At 40.3% G+C, this 15,928-nt stretch overlaps 1 protein-coding gene across 1 annotated transcript in view; it reads right to left on the bottom strand.

Annotated features, from left to right (window-relative positions):
• The window catches only part of cadps2 (Ca++-dependent secretion activator 2), a 153,159-nt gene that overhangs the window by 107,079 nt on the left and 30,152 nt on the right, over positions 1-15,928 (bottom strand).

Genomic DNA, 15,928 nt, shown 5'->3' with positions numbered 1-15,928 from the left:
TTTCATTTCATTCGCCACAGAGAAAGCAAAAGCTGACAGGGCACAAAGTCTGTCTGCTGTGACCTCAACCGATCGTGTTCAGGTTAGAAAAAACAACACGTACATACAGTAGTTCAGGTTCTCTGAGGCACATCTGTTCTGTGCAGAGTCAAAGGAGAAGTAAATCTGTGCATCAACTAGTACCATGTTAAACAGTGAAGAACTGACGACTGATCGTTCTGATGGCTAGTGAGTAGACGAAGATCTGTTGCATAAAATACCCTGGAAATGTATTATTATTATTATTATATAAACCGGTAAGAAATACAATATACTGAAGAACATACTGTAATATACTGAAGAACATACTGTAATATACTGAAGAACATACTGTAATAACTTCAATCTACAAAATATATTTAATAAGTTCATTCATCATTCCAACCTTCAGTTTGATGATATGTATTATATTAAATGTATTATTTTAGGTAAACCATCTTCTAATGTCTTACTACATTAGAATTACAGACTACAAATCAGTCAAGGTGCAGTTTTAATGTCTAAACTCATTCTGTGCCAGATATAATAAAATTCCCTCCAGGCGTTTCGAACATACAGCACTGATGAAGTGGGATACGTTTGAGGTCAGTGACGCTGACCTTTGGCACCAAATTCTAACAAATTCACCCTCGAGTCCAAGTGGACTTTTGTCCAATTTCTAAGAAATTCCCTCATAAACAACATACAAACATAATTCTTCCAGTGGTCACTGTTGCTGTCTGGAGGTAGATCCAGATGTTGAAAGCCTGATTCATTGTGGGAGCTCAACTTGGTTCTGACAGAGAGAAAACTCAGCTCAAACATCCCACATCTGATTTTTTTTTTTTTTTTTTTTTTTTTTTTTTTTTTAAATCGAGGTCATGTTTCAAGTTTCAAATTGTTGAGGCTGTAACAGATCATCTACTCGCTGAACTCATCTGACAGAGTTTATTCTAAAAACCAATTACTTCATGTTCAATAAAAACCTGATGAGGAGGCAGATTGGAGGAACAGGCGTGGGCTTCTCTGCCTCGAGCGGAGCAGAATCTTTTTTAACACTAGTCCCATTCCTTCTTTCAAATTGCAAATGTCACAGATGAACTGTGAAGTGGTGGAGTTCTGAAAGTCATCAGTCTGCGAGGGGAAATAAAAGACCACAGAGGATTATCAGAGTCATAACTGGTAGCTGTTGGCCCTGTCTTAACTTAATCAGATATGTCGGGAGCAACGGGAGAGTTTGGTTGAGTTTTGATGAGATAATGTTCTAATTGATTCGCCTGCTCCGTGTCTAAAACAGCAGGTGAAGCAGGAAATCAGAGCGTAGCATCTTAGAGCACCTGTGTGTTCTGGAGGAGAAGGACAATAATTTTATGGTGATCTCCCCCATTTACTCCAGGTTGTATTCTGGCTCTGAGATCCCCACGCACCTCGCAGATGACATTACTCATCTGTATCAGCTGAGAGAAACTGAGGGGTGGGTGGAGTGGTTTCACTGCGAGTATCATGCAACCACTAGATTTCCAGAAACTGCATATTGTATATTAATATAACAAGTATATTGGCAGCCAGCACATTTACACATCCGGCAGCAACAGAGCAACGTGATCCTTCATTTGGAGTCGTATTTGTGTTCACCAAATTAATCCAAGTCAAACATTCAGTCTCTTTTAGTTCTGTTTATTGGCCTCATACCAACTCCTGGGGAAAACATCCATCTCTTTAACAGCTAGGCGCTTTCATTTCTTCCCCAGCTATTCCCCCAAAATGTGTTTGTCTGCTGTTTGGTGCTGAGAAACTAGCGTGCAGTGGGTTTCAGGGTGTTTTCCTGCTGGTACAGAAAATTATGCTATCAGAAAAATGAGAGTAAACCGAAAGAAGCAAAAGATTCAGGCCAGAAAGATTCAGGCAATATTTACCATTCTGCTGATCCATATGTAGTGACCCCTCTTACAACTAGTCACAAAAATTCATTGTTAATAGGATTGTAAGAGGAACACAGAACAGCAACACCCCCCACGCTGCGACTCCAGACATCCAGCAGCTCATGCTGTGGAGTCCTCTGTATATTAATAAAAGCCAGCCACCACAAATTTGAAACACTGCACCAGAAATCTGATGTTTCTGTCCATAAGACAACATATCGCTTGTGCACAGGCTTTACATTGAGAAAATAACATTATGTCTGTATAGAAGACGGCGTGAACTCTGCTCACTGCAGGTCTGGTGAACTGTGTTTAAATGTGCAGCATTTAGGGACAGTGTTTTGAAATCCCCCTATCCCCAAAAACACGTAGTTCAAAAATGAAGGTTAAAACTAAACTGTGGATTATGAGAAACGTTAGAGACCTGTTAAAAGATATATTAATTACAGCTGCTTCAAATGCAATACTGAAATAAAGCATACGAATCTTGAATCTTCAAATCCAAAACAACTTCCTTTCGCCATCCACTAGTTAACATGATGTCAAACACTCCTCTGTACCAGAAAGACAACAAAGTCAGTTTATATGTGTTCAAAATTTAGTGTCAGATAAAACTAACTGAACCGTTCTTTATTTATTAAAAGATCGGTCTCTCGACCCACCCTTTTGTTCTGTGTCTGAAAGCACTGAAAAAAGAAAAGGAGTCAAATTACCACGAATATGAATGAGGCTTTTTCAAAAAGAAAAACACTTTAGAGTCATGCAAAAGGGAAAACTATTTGTTTCGTCTCCACGGGGGGACGGAAAATTGACCAATTTGGACCAATGAGTTGAATGAATTATTACAAAGACCAGCTGAACAGTTGAACAGAAACCTGTGCTAATAATCACACTGCGAATATAAAAATCGCTGCATGAAAGAAGAAAGAAAGACGTGAAAATAGCTTTTCATCTGTTGCTATAGTGAAAGAATAAGGATTAGTCAAAAAATCTAAAAATGAGACTTTTATCTAAATATCAGAAAAAATATATATATATAAACCTTCTGTTTAAGCCAAAATACAAATATAAATATTATATTTGTATATACTGTTTATATTAAAATATAATTGAAAGCATTAACACAAAAAATGCATCCTGGGAAGTCTACTAATATGCTAATTTCTTAGCATTTTATCAGCTTAATTTAACTAGTTGAATGAATTCTAAGAAATTAATTCATTTAACTAATTTTAAGTCAAAAGATTTCAAGTCAGAAACAATATTTAAAGGTTCTGTCAATAAAAATTTAAGTTGAATTAACTTGAAAATATAAAACTTGGATATTTAGGTTAAATAAATTAAATACTTGTCGCTTCCACAAAAGTCCTGAAGTTATCGTTGTGATCCAGTGATAAATTATTCTAATTATTCAAGTTCTAAATATCCCAATCTAATGCTTCATGGACATTGAGCCGGTCTGGATAAAAGAGAAAACCATCCTGTTGGTGGCTGAAATTACAACAATGTTCATTTGTTTCTGTTCCACTATTAAGAGCCAAAACAGGGCCTGAATGGACAAAAGTCACAAGAAGACTTTAAAGCAGAAACTCAAATACAAGTCCAGCACAGATTTAAATGATGGGAAAACAATATGGGCAACGTTCAGGTTAGGACCGGCTCCTAAATAAATCCGTAATGGTTTGTTATGGTTCTAAATACGGTGGCAACAACTCTCCAAATCCTCTTTTCACTTCAACCCTCGCTCTTTGTTTTGTTGTTGTGGATGACCTGCACACTGTACTGTACCCAAATGACTCACAAGACAAATGAGCTACACACAGATCCAGGCGTACAAAGGATCAAAATCGGATCAAACAGAATCTAATTCAGTGATTAACTGGATGTGTTTTCTCAACCTGCTAGTGTTGCAGTGCTGCACTAGAGATTGAATATTAGAATGTGAATGTGACACACTGTGAACGCACCTTGAGTAAGAACCATTTTGTGAACAGATGCAGGTTCATCATCACATAAGCACCATCATGTAGTACAGAGAACTAATGTTGTGTGTACAGTTAATATAAAGACCGGGAGCAGAGCAGAGGGGGAACTGACTGTCTCCATCAAAAGAGAAGAAAAACCCACATTACAACAAGTCAAACTACGATCTAACTTCCCAAAACAATGAAATGTTCCTCTAATGAAGTCGGGTTGGATTTAGAACCTAGAAGGGACGTTTCAGTAACGCGTCCTTGTGGGGATCTGTGGTTAGAAGCCAGTTTGAAATGTCAGCAGTCCTTTAATGCGACAGACTAACAGGTCGCTCAACTTCACAGCGAAGACAGCGTTGATTCATCGTCACCTCCCACTGATCAGGAGCTCAGGGGAAAAACCGGGCGGCAGAAGAAGAATCAGCAGCAGTCTGGTCATTTAGAGGAATGGAAATCCACTGTAGCTCCGAACTCCAGCTGACACGTGTGTTGGTGTGATACCACAGACGGGTTCAAATGTTTTTAGCATCTGTCGGAGCCTCTGTTTGTTCCCTTATGTCTGACTAAGAGGAAACATGTCTGAATTGTGAGCAGTATGATTAGCACATTTAAAAAGCCTCACAGTACCAGTAGTGCTGCATTAGTCATAACACAACTATAATGTGTATCACTAATGAATACAAGGCAACACTGCACTAATACGCACATTCAATCTGTTTATTTTAGGGTTCAGCCTGGGATTAGCCTCCTCTCCATGATTCCTGTCCATCTCTTCAGCATCTATTCAATAAAAGCTAAAATGCTGCCAAACAAAAAAGAAAACATGGGAACAAATAAAAATGTGAAGCAAAAGATTTCAGCAATTTCAACAGTCTGGTGTTAAAAGTGCTGCATCGTCAGCAACTTGAATGTATAAAGAAATGAAAAGATAGAAGCAGAATTAACTTATTATATGAAGGAGACTGTCTGCACACACTTCCAACACAGTCTCTTCCCCAGCTGAGTGTAAATCCATTTTCATGTTGCATTAGCAGGCCTCCATGTGAAACTTGCATCAAAGCAAATAGACACAGACACATACAAGCCTCCCATTCAGTGGCTGAGGTACACTGTGGAATACGTGCATTAAAACAGCCTGAAGGCAGCGTGACAGAGCTCCTAATGTGTTCTCAGCCTCTCTGTACACAAACAGGTGCTTCTGTTTGGAGGATGAATACAAACATTCACATAATCAGATGTGCAGTTGTGGTTTGTCTGTGCAAGAAAGTATGAGAACATTCATTTATCATAAAACGTGATCTGATCTTCATCTAAGTCAAGAGTATTAAATATAATGTGCCTAAAATAATAACATGAAAACTGTTGAACTGTAGACTGGTGAATTTCTAAAGTCTCTGACATCACTTTGTAAACCTTTCCAGTTTTATGTAAATCATCAGTCAACATGAGGTCATTTAGAATAATAAGGGTTTACTTTTTCCACCAGCACTATGAGGATTTGAATGAAGACACAAGATCAGAATCAGTTTGTGTTATTATTTTAGGCACATTTGTTAATACTTTTGGCTTAGATGAAGATCAGATCACGTTTTATGACAAATAATGTAGAAAACCATGAAGTCCCACTGTTTTTACTGAGGATGCCCTGATCCCTAAACTGGGCATGTCGGGACATTTCAGATATTTACATGATTCAGTCAGAGCAGAGACAGAAACAATACAGCTGAGAACCTACTGACTATTTAACAAGCTTCACAGACACAAAATTCACCTTCAAATTGTTTAACTTTGTTTTGTTTTTTTTTTATCATTACTGAACCAAAGTTTTTTTCTACAATCTTTGGAAATGTGAGCTGTTATGGTTCAAGCGTCTTGAAAACAGTGAAATGAACCCACTTTATTAAACTCAACAGGTTTCTGAGAAAAACAAAAGGTCAAGTTACATTTAGCTTTAATAAAAACAATGGACGTCGTTTATCACGACAAACAACGGTGATCAGTGATCACATTTACACCTTATTCATGCTTCTTCTAAGCTGCTGAGTGGTCGACTGAAGACGCCGCCGCCTCTGTCACGATGAACACAGTCAGTGCAGGAAGCACAGCTACAGCATGTTCACTGAAAATATTAACAGCTCATCACAAGAAAAGCAGGAGAGGAGGTGGGGTGACCGTGTTTGGCAGCAGTGACTGAGGGAGAATGTGCAGCTGCTATCGGTGGATCGACACTGTGGAAAATAGGTTTGTATGTTTTGTATATAACACTAATGGGCAGCGAGGTGACTTCTATGCAAAAGTAAAATTTAATGTTGACAAAATAGGTGTTTAGACTTGTTGTTGTGTCTTTAGGCTTCAGTATTTATTGTGTTTATTCCCTAATGGCTGAATGTTTCCACATGTGAACTATGTTCAGTCATTTCGCAGAATTATGAACTAAAACCCTGCAGCTGACACCACAGTAATGGATACTAGTGCCTATAGCACATATTCATTTCTAATGTACTTCCCACTCACTCCCATTTTTGCATTTTGTTGAGCTAAAATAAACAAAACAACATTTCCTGCACAGGTACATTAAACATTTTTCCAGCTGTGCAGAGGCCATAATCTCCATATTTCTGACATTTGTACGATGAGAAACAAAGCGGATGAGGAAAAGTATTAGTGTTAAAAACAGAAAGTAAAAGCAGCAGAGTGGAGATAGTTAGTGAAACACCTCTACCTGCTGCAGATGATTTTATATAAGTCATATCTGCTTCTTCCTTCTGTATCTGCGTCTGTTTTTTGTTTAGAAAACAGGAGAGGAGATAGAGGAGATATCCTGCTGATTCCCAACAGACTGGAGGATTCACAGGCAGCTAAAGCGAACTCTGCTACTTATAATTTTACATTAGTGTTGTGACTAGTGTACGATACTAGAATAATTAGAAGACGGCTTGAGTCAAAAACAAATGCAATGCTAAAAATACCAAAGAGATTCTTTTATTTCATTTCATATACCTATAATTTCTTCATTCTAATTTTGTCTCTGGATGAAGTCTGAAGATAAGTCTGAAAAATCACAGAACACAGATATTGATCCAACTCTCTCCAGCAGACTCTTAACCCTGCGACAAGGCTGACCTTTGGCCTGCCTCTGATCCGCTGATCTCCTGTCTGATTACTCTGCTGCCCTCCTCTGTCTCATTTTCCACACATATTAAAGGTGTGATTAGTCTAAGCTTTGAGATGAGAGGCCCGTCGGCACTGGGGGCAATTTAACACAGAAGCACTGGCAGATCTGGGGTCAGAGGGCACGAGAGAATCAGAGAAATCCTTTGTTAAATAAGAAAAAGCCTGAGCTGCAGGAACTTACAGGCTCTCGAAATGCCACGTCTGAAGCTGCTGATGACTGAAAGACTCTCTGCTTCGAAATAGAAAATTACAGCTTACACACCTGCAGCTGCAGCACAAAAATAATAATCACAATTAATTTGTTTTTCACTTGTTTTATCTCCTGGACTTTATCACTTATGTTGTGATATGTAGACTATGTTAAATTCCCCACAGCAACAGTGAAACACAAGCTCACATAGAATAAAGACATGTACTGTATATCACAATCAGTGAACCGACGATGTTTACTACATAGTAGATCAGGTACACATTAGTTTTAAATAAACGTTTCTCTGGGCGTCCAGCTTGTTTAATTCTATTTCAATGAAAATCAGCTTACAGAGATTTTCTGCACAGATACAATTCTAAACCATTTGTAGCTGTTGTCCATTTGCAATTAAGTAGATCTGCAACTAATGACCGTTCTCAGTGTTAATTGATCGATTGTTTTACCAGTTAATACATCAGACCATATGACTTCAGAAAATATTGAAAATGATCAATGATGTCAATCAAAATAAAAGAGTGTATAATACAGCAGCCATCTTTACACTAAATAGACAATTAATCAAAAATTAACTGAATGAGATTTTTTTGAAAATGTCAACCATATTGTCTAAATCTAAGTCATTTTCAAGCGTAGACCATGTAGGCAGGTCTAAACAAATTAAATTGCTCCTGATCTACGATGATGATGAGAATAAAGGAGGACGCTCTCCTGGGGAATAACTCTCATGTCATCTGCTGCGTTGTCACTTTTCTGACACGTCAATTTGTTGGAACATTGGAGCACAGAGCTCACTCGAAATATCATGACAACAATAAATTGTTCCCTTCTAGTTTGACGAGAGAGCCTAAAAAAATGCATCAACATTTGGCAAACTGCAAGTAAAACAGTGGGGGCTTCCCAATACGCCCACACACTCAAAAATTAAAGTTTTATATTTTACTGAAAAGAATGCATTAAACATGAACATTGTATTATAAAGCCTGGTCAGAACAGGGAGGGAAAGGCTCCTATTAGAACTTCACAGGACTAAATAACGGACTGTGATCTAGAAGTTGAGTAATGGCAACTGGATTTCCTTCCAGGATTCCATTTAATTCAATTTTATTTGTATAGCGCCAAATCACAACAGAACTCTTTATAGTGTTTAAGACCTTACAAAATATAACTATAAACAGAATTATATAGAAAACCCAACAACCCCACTGAGCAGCACCAGAAAACAGTGGAGAGGAAAAACTCTCTTTAGAGGAAGAAACCTCCAGCAGAACCAGGCTCAGGGTGGGCGGCCATCTGCCTCGACCGGTTGGCGTATGGAAAGAGGAGAGAGAAAAGAACAGCAGGCAACAAAAAACAATAAACAGCAGCAAAAACTCACTAAGCAGGTCAACTGGATTCTGAAGACGTAGGCTGGGGATACCTGCAGGAAAGTATAAAACAGTCACACCTCTGCCAACCCCCCCTAAAAAACCTCAGGCCAATTCACACCAGCACCAGGTTGGACACACCTAACGACCCACTTTAGGAGGTAAGAGGGGTTGGCAGAGGTGTGACTATTACATCCTTCACATCCTCCCCTTTCATTGTTTTACATAATGAGCCTATTAACTATTAGAAGTGAAGCGGAACCAACCTGGATGATAAATTTATGGGCTCTAATTAACTACCCTCAGACTGAAGAAGCTACTTGTATGAGCAGTGAACATATTAACCTGACAACCAGGAAGTCCAGTTACCAAGACTCAACTTCCAGATAACACAGTGACAACTGAGAATCTTCACTGACAGACTTTGATGTGATGCTTTAAGACACAGATCAGACAAACAAGTAACAAATCCCTGTGAGCATGTATGAGGAGTGTTACTGTCACCCTGACTGCAGTAAATGTTCAGAAAACAACAATTAAAGCTTCTTCCCAGTGAGCAACATAAATTAAATCACCTACTCTGTGTCTCCGACTGTCACTTTATGATTTCACAAAGCACAGTGCAACAAGGAAGCAATTAGGACTACTTCACCTCTGAGAGGTGCGACTGATTTCTGAGGTATTTGTTTTCCATTTCTCCTCCAAGTCTGTCACGCACACACCTAAAGAAAGGACTACCAAAAGATATCCTCAAGTGCTCAGAACAGGTTGAGAATGAATGAGTCTGAAGAGAAACGCCAATAAACGTGTTTCAGGTAAACAAGAGATTATCTCCAAGAGAGCATGAATCACCTGGAGGAAAATAAATCAGTTCGAGGACGATAGAGAGGAGAGGAGAGGCCAGCAGTGTTACTCAGAGGATCTGAGATTTCCCCTGTCCGTCATTGCAGGTTAACAAGCAAAACAGCTCATTGTTGGTCAGAATAAGTTATACGAAGTATCAATGACTTATTTTTAAGAGTTCGCTCTTCTTCTTATCTTGTTCTTAGCAGATCTGTTTAGTTACCACAGAAACCAAATGATTCAACCCGGTCTCCCAAAAACAAATCAATCAAATGTACAGTTAAAAACATCCCAACATCCTGCTTTCTGTTTTCAAATTTAAACCAAAACACTATCTTTCCACATCACTATGGAGGAAAATTATTTTTCTATAAAACTAAACTGAAATAACACAAATATATTTCTGTGTGAATGGAACTGAACACTACATTTTTTGTTAAACCAATGAGGATATGGAGACAATTATTGTGACTGACAAGTCATGTTAATGGTTAATATACTGTTTGCATTTAATAGAAGAATAAATTATACATCACATTTTGCAGTATAAAATCTCATCCTTTTATCTTATGCTTACTCAGATGACTTGGTTAGGGTTAGGGAAAGGCTGTGGTCTGGTTAAACTGAGGAAAATACTGTAAATAGTCACATATGCAACATGTTTATTCACAGTTGACATATTTGCTGAAGGGTTTCCTAACGATCAATTAGCTTTTTAAAGTGATAAACATGCATTAGCAAACAACGTGCCACTTGAACACAGGATTCATGTTTGCTGATGATGGGCCTCTGCTCGTCTATGTGAATAATCCCTTGCATGAACAATGGCTGGATTGTGTTTCTGAGCAGTTTGGTGTCACTCTAATCGACAAAACAAACTGTCCTAACCTATCACACTAAGGGTTTCTGGCATTTCAGCACACAAAAGGTTTTCTAAGACTGGATATGATCATTTATTATTTAGGTGACTCTTCACATGTCTGAGAGTTTTGGGATCCATTATTATTCTGACAAAAACTGAATGATGCCATCTCCTGTCCTTTTAATAAAAATCATCCATCACATTAATAAAAGTTGACAGTCATGAGTCACTTTTCTCCAGACGTCTTTCATGGGAAAAAAAAAAGAAAACTGCACACAATCTCACAGACTGTGGAAAGAAACCGATTAGCTCTGCATCACACACACTGGCCATACGCTGCTGGCACAGAATAAAAAATTCGGAAAAGTCAGATTTCACCAGACTGTGTCTCATTGTGCTGGGATGCCAAAGATCTGATTTATGTAAAAGATGCTACTTAGAAGAATTGCAGTTGAGCAGTGACGGTATCCAACACAACAGCTTATAGGTGATAATTAATGAGTGTGCTGCAGAATGAGACACAGATGACAAGAGCAGCCAGGAATAATTCCTCATCAGTTTGTCCTCTTCCTGACAGCATTAGGTCAGTGTGGGACAGAGATGGTGACCGATCCAGTCACGTTGGAGCTCCACTATGGCAGCAAATATAACCAACAGGGATAAAAGAGCACAGACAATACCGGCCAAGGTCAGGGAGAGTAGGTAGAAACATTATTATTATCATTTTATCAATCAATTAAGTACAGCATTTCTTATTATGTGCACTCACCGTCATCTTGTTGACAGTGTTTCTGTCAGCTGCCTGAAAAAACTAAATCTTTCAGATTCAAAGTAAAAAATTTAACCATTGGCTCTCGTCAACTTTCCAACTGATATTGGACAGAATTAATCATTTGGATTTCTGGATTTTGGACATTACTTCTTTCTTGCCTCTGTCCTTGGTATGTGTTCATTAACTGTGTGATATTGACCTTTGCTCGGACTCAGACCTTGCCCCTGGTCCTCTCGATGATGGACATCGTCTGTCTAGACTCTGTAATACTGTTTTTCCCATGGATTTATTCTGGATATTATTCTGTAATCTTACCCGTCTGTCTACCTGAGTATCTTAGTCTTATCTTTATGAGGTAGATCAAGTAATCTAAATCAGACTTGTAATATCTGGTTCTCAGGGCATTTGTGGTATCACCCCATAACTAATATTTATTAAACCACAAACATTGCTATTTCTACATCAATCTACAATCTAGGAAAGACAATTTCATGCAAATTGCTACTACACATGTTGTCAATTTACCTTTGCATGGTTCAGCATTGCAAATTATTCAAGATTCAAAAAACTTTATTAATCCCAGTGGGAAATTGTTTTGCCTCATTACCATTGTTCTCAAAACAGACAGAAAGAAAAGGAACCACAACCAGGAAAGATCCAACACCAACATAAATACACAAACATAAATACACAATAACATCAATACAGAAAAACTCAATATATATACAGAACATGTAAAATAGATAAATGAAATTGGGTCAATATATGCACAGCAAGTATATGACAGTTTCACTTCCCCCACCCCTTACAGAGGGGGGAGGAATTGTACTTTGTAGGATCTCCTGTGGTTCTCTGTGGAACATTTAATGTTAATAAGTCTTTGGCTGAACGTGCTCCTCTGTCCAGCCAACACACTGTGCAGTGGGTGGGAGGGATTGTCCAGGACTGAGAGGAGTTTGGACAGCATCCTCCTTTCAGCCACAACATGTAGAGGGTCCAGCTCCACCCCCAGAACAGAGCCAGCCCTCCTAATCAGTTTGTTCAGCCTGTTAGTGTCTGCCACCTTCATGTTTCTGCCCCAGCAGACCACAGCATAAAAGATGACACTGGCCACTACAGACTCATAAAACATCCTCAGCATGGTGCTGCAGACGTTGAAGGACCTGAGTCTCCTCAGGAAGTACATCCGGCTCTGAGCCTTCCTGTACAATGCTGATGAGTTCTTAGTCCAGTCCAGTTCACTCCCAGGTATTTGTACTCGGACACAACCTCCACCTCCTCCCCCTGTATAGAGAGAGGGATGACAGGACTCCCAGATTTCCTGCAGATGGTTGAGTCCACACCAGTCAACAAAACTGTCCACCTCTCCACGGTACTCTGTGACATCTCCACCCCTAATACATCCTACAACTGCAGAGTCATCAGAGAACTTCTGAAGATGACAGGAGTCTGAGTTGTACCTAAAGTCTGAGGTGTACAGGGTGAAGAGGAATGGAGACAGAACTGTCCCCTGTGGAGCACCTGTGCTACAGACTACAGTGTCAGACACACAGTTCTGCAGGCGGACGTACTGTGGGCGGTTGGTGAGGTAGTCCATGATCCAGGAAATCAGGGGAGTGTTGACCTGCATGTTTTTTAATTTCTCTCCCAGCAGTGCAGGCCGGATGGTGTTGAATGCACTGGAGAAATCAAAGAACATGATCCTCACTAAGCCCCCAGGTTTGTCCAGGTGGGTGTAGGTGCGATGGAGAAGATGTATGATGGCGTCATCCACTCCAATATGGGGTTGGTAAGCAAACTGGAGGGGGTCAAGTGAGGGTTTGACCAGAGGTCGGAGGGACTCCAGGATCAGCCTCTCAAAAGCCTTCATGATGTGTGATGTCAGAGCCACAGGTCTGAAGTCATTGAGGGACGTGGCGTCTTATTCACTGGAACAAGGCACGACTTTTTCCACCCTAGAGGAACTCTCTCCAGGTGCAGGCTGAGATTGAAGATGTGCTGGAGAACAACACATAGCTGAGGAGCACAGGCTTTCAGCACCCTTGGGCTGACTCCATCAGGACCTGCAGCCTTTGTGGGATGAAGCCTGTTCAGCTCTCTTCTCACCTGCTCAGCTGAGATGGTTAGGGTGGTGGCTGAGTTGTGTGGGGGAGGGACTGAGGAGCAGGTAGTGAACTGAAGTGGGCTCTGTGGATCAGCCTGGAATCGATTGAAGAAATTATTAAATTCATTGGCTCGGTCCACAGTCCCCACATTCTCTTGGCTGCTGGACTTGTAGCCAGTGATGGTCCTCATGCTCCTCCAAACCTTCCTGGTGTTGTTCTGTTGAAGGCTTTGTTCTAGTTTTTTCCTGTAAACCTCCTTCCCCTCCCTGATCTTGACAGACAGCAGTCTCTGGACCCTCCTTGCTGTCTCCTGATCTGAATGCTTTCTTTTTGTCATTCAGGATAACTTTAATGTCCTGGGTGACCCAGGGCTTATTGTTTGGAAAGCAGCAAATGTTTTTTGTGGGTATGTGTGTGTCCACACAGAAATTAATGTAGTCAGAGACGCAGTCTGTCAGTCCATCGATGTCCTCACCGTGAGGTTCACAGAGAGTCTTCCAGTCTGTCTCGTCAAAGCATCCCTGTAGGGCAAGGTGTGCCCCCTCTGTCCACCTCTTTACAGTTTTAATGGTGGTGGGCTGCCTCTGAACCAAAGGTGTGTATTGTGGGAGGAGATGTACCAGGTTGTGATCCGACTTTCCCAGAGGGGGGAGGGCAGTGGAGCTGTAGGCATCTTTAACATTAGCATACATCAGGTCCAATGTCCTCTCCCCCCAGGTGGGACACCTCACAAACTGGGTAAAAGGTAGGAAGTGACTTATTGAGGGTGGCGTGATTAAAGTCTCCAGAGATCATAAAGAAGGCGTCAGGGTGTCGGCTCTGCAGGCTGGAGGTGACCGTCTGAATGACGTCACACGCAGCAGCGGTGTTAGCGGATGGAGGAACGTAAGCGGTGATTAATATGGTGTGTAAAAACTCTTTGGGCAAATAAAATGGTTGAAGTTATTTGATAATGTGGACGAAATTATTTGATATCTGCAAACTACATTTACACAATAAGATAATGTTGATTGCTGTACTGAAGATCATTTGCATGATTAAGAGAAAATCCAATTATTTCCCTATATGGCTCACCTGTAATATGAAGTATATCTTTACTGTGTGTGGCCTCAGGGAAATTTGAAGCCCAAACCTTGACAGTGATAATCAAGTGGTAAACTCCCAACTAAATCCAATCAGGCCTGTGTACTAAGGCTAAACAGCAATTTAAGGAGCAATGCCAGACTGCAATTGCATGCACAGGCTTGGCAGTACTGCTCAAAATAAGGATGGTGCTATTTTATATTTGTGTTACTGTCAGTAAATCCCAGGAAAAGAGTAACATTATGCATTAGTCTGTCCCTCACTATTTCCTATAATCTCTTCCCCGTGTGGCACACACAGCTGCAGACCTGTTAGTTATTCCTGAAGACGTAAAAGCTGCCGTTTCATTAAGAAGCTGCCACATACTGTACTTTTAAATAACCATTATTAAGTTTCCTCAGAAGGAAAATAATTGTATTATTTTGGGATGCATTAATCCACATTTGGTGGATTACTGAGTATTCATGGCAAGAGGACAGTATGTGTGGGACTGTGTCAAGATGGACTTTGTGAGTTTGGTAATTAAGGGTGTTAATGGTTCTGAAGCAGAGAGCAAATACTTCTAGTTACCTCTGTGCCCTCCTCTGTGTTGATTTGCATTGGTTGTGCAGGTCATCAGAGGCAATATAATTGGTGGGATCTCTTAGCTGCTGCTACGTTGAGCTACAGTTAAGATTCACCCTCTCAGTTTAGATGAGAATTCAGCTCAGCACAGACGAATAAAAAATATCAGGGCTTTCTCAGTTACCACCTCCAAATGCACTGTCAGATTCAACTTGTGATGATAACGATGATTAGCTGCATTGGCCACATTCTTAGTTTATTTCATGCCATGCACGTTTGCATCTGCTGCCAAACCCGCTCTGTGTATTGCTATTTTTAAACAGTCAACAAGCTGTCTACTGGCCTCAGCAGCTGGGCAAGAAGATGAAAATAAATATCTCATGTTGTTTTCAGTGACAACCCTCTTACCTAATGCAGAATATCTGCCACAACCTCACATGATAAATGAACCCAGCACAAATTCCTGGTGTCGTCATTACACTGAACAGTATCTGTGCAGGGCCGTAATCCTGTTACTGATGCTGTGGCTCCAAGAATTTATTGCAGTGTGAACACAAACACTGAAGTATTTTGTGTGTGGTCTCATGGAGATGACAATGTCCACCGAGGAGGACAACTCGTCCCACTTTAAACATTTGGTCTGTCAGCACCAAGATTGAGTTTCACTGAGATCCTCTCTTCTAGCAATAGCTGGCGTTTAAGGAGACAAGTGGCAAGAGGCCCATAAGGTCTCCATCTCCTGCCAGATGATGGGTGCTTTAGCAGAGGAGGGGAAGACAAAGGTGAGGGGAGACAGAGGGAGAGATGGAGGAGAGGCTGCACACTGCTGGTCTCCCTCCAGCAGTGGACAGATTAAACCACAAGTCGACAACAGAGAGTTTGTTACAGTGTCTTCAGATGAGTCCGAGTACAATTAATACCAAATATGGAGCAAAAAGAAAAAATCACTGAATATAAAATATGTAATTAAAACTAGTCTGTGTTTTGTATCAACTACTTTTAAGCCATCTCTTCAAGTGCAGTAAAGGATGAATGTA

This window comes from Anabas testudineus, chromosome 6, assembly GCF_900324465.2.
Source record: "Anabas testudineus chromosome 6, fAnaTes1.2, whole genome shotgun sequence".
In the NCBI taxonomy this organism is placed as follows: Eukaryota; Metazoa; Chordata; class Actinopteri; order Anabantiformes; family Anabantidae; genus Anabas; species Anabas testudineus.
The sequence above is the reverse complement of the archived record's forward strand: the minus strand, read 5'-3'. Positions and strand labels throughout refer to the sequence as shown.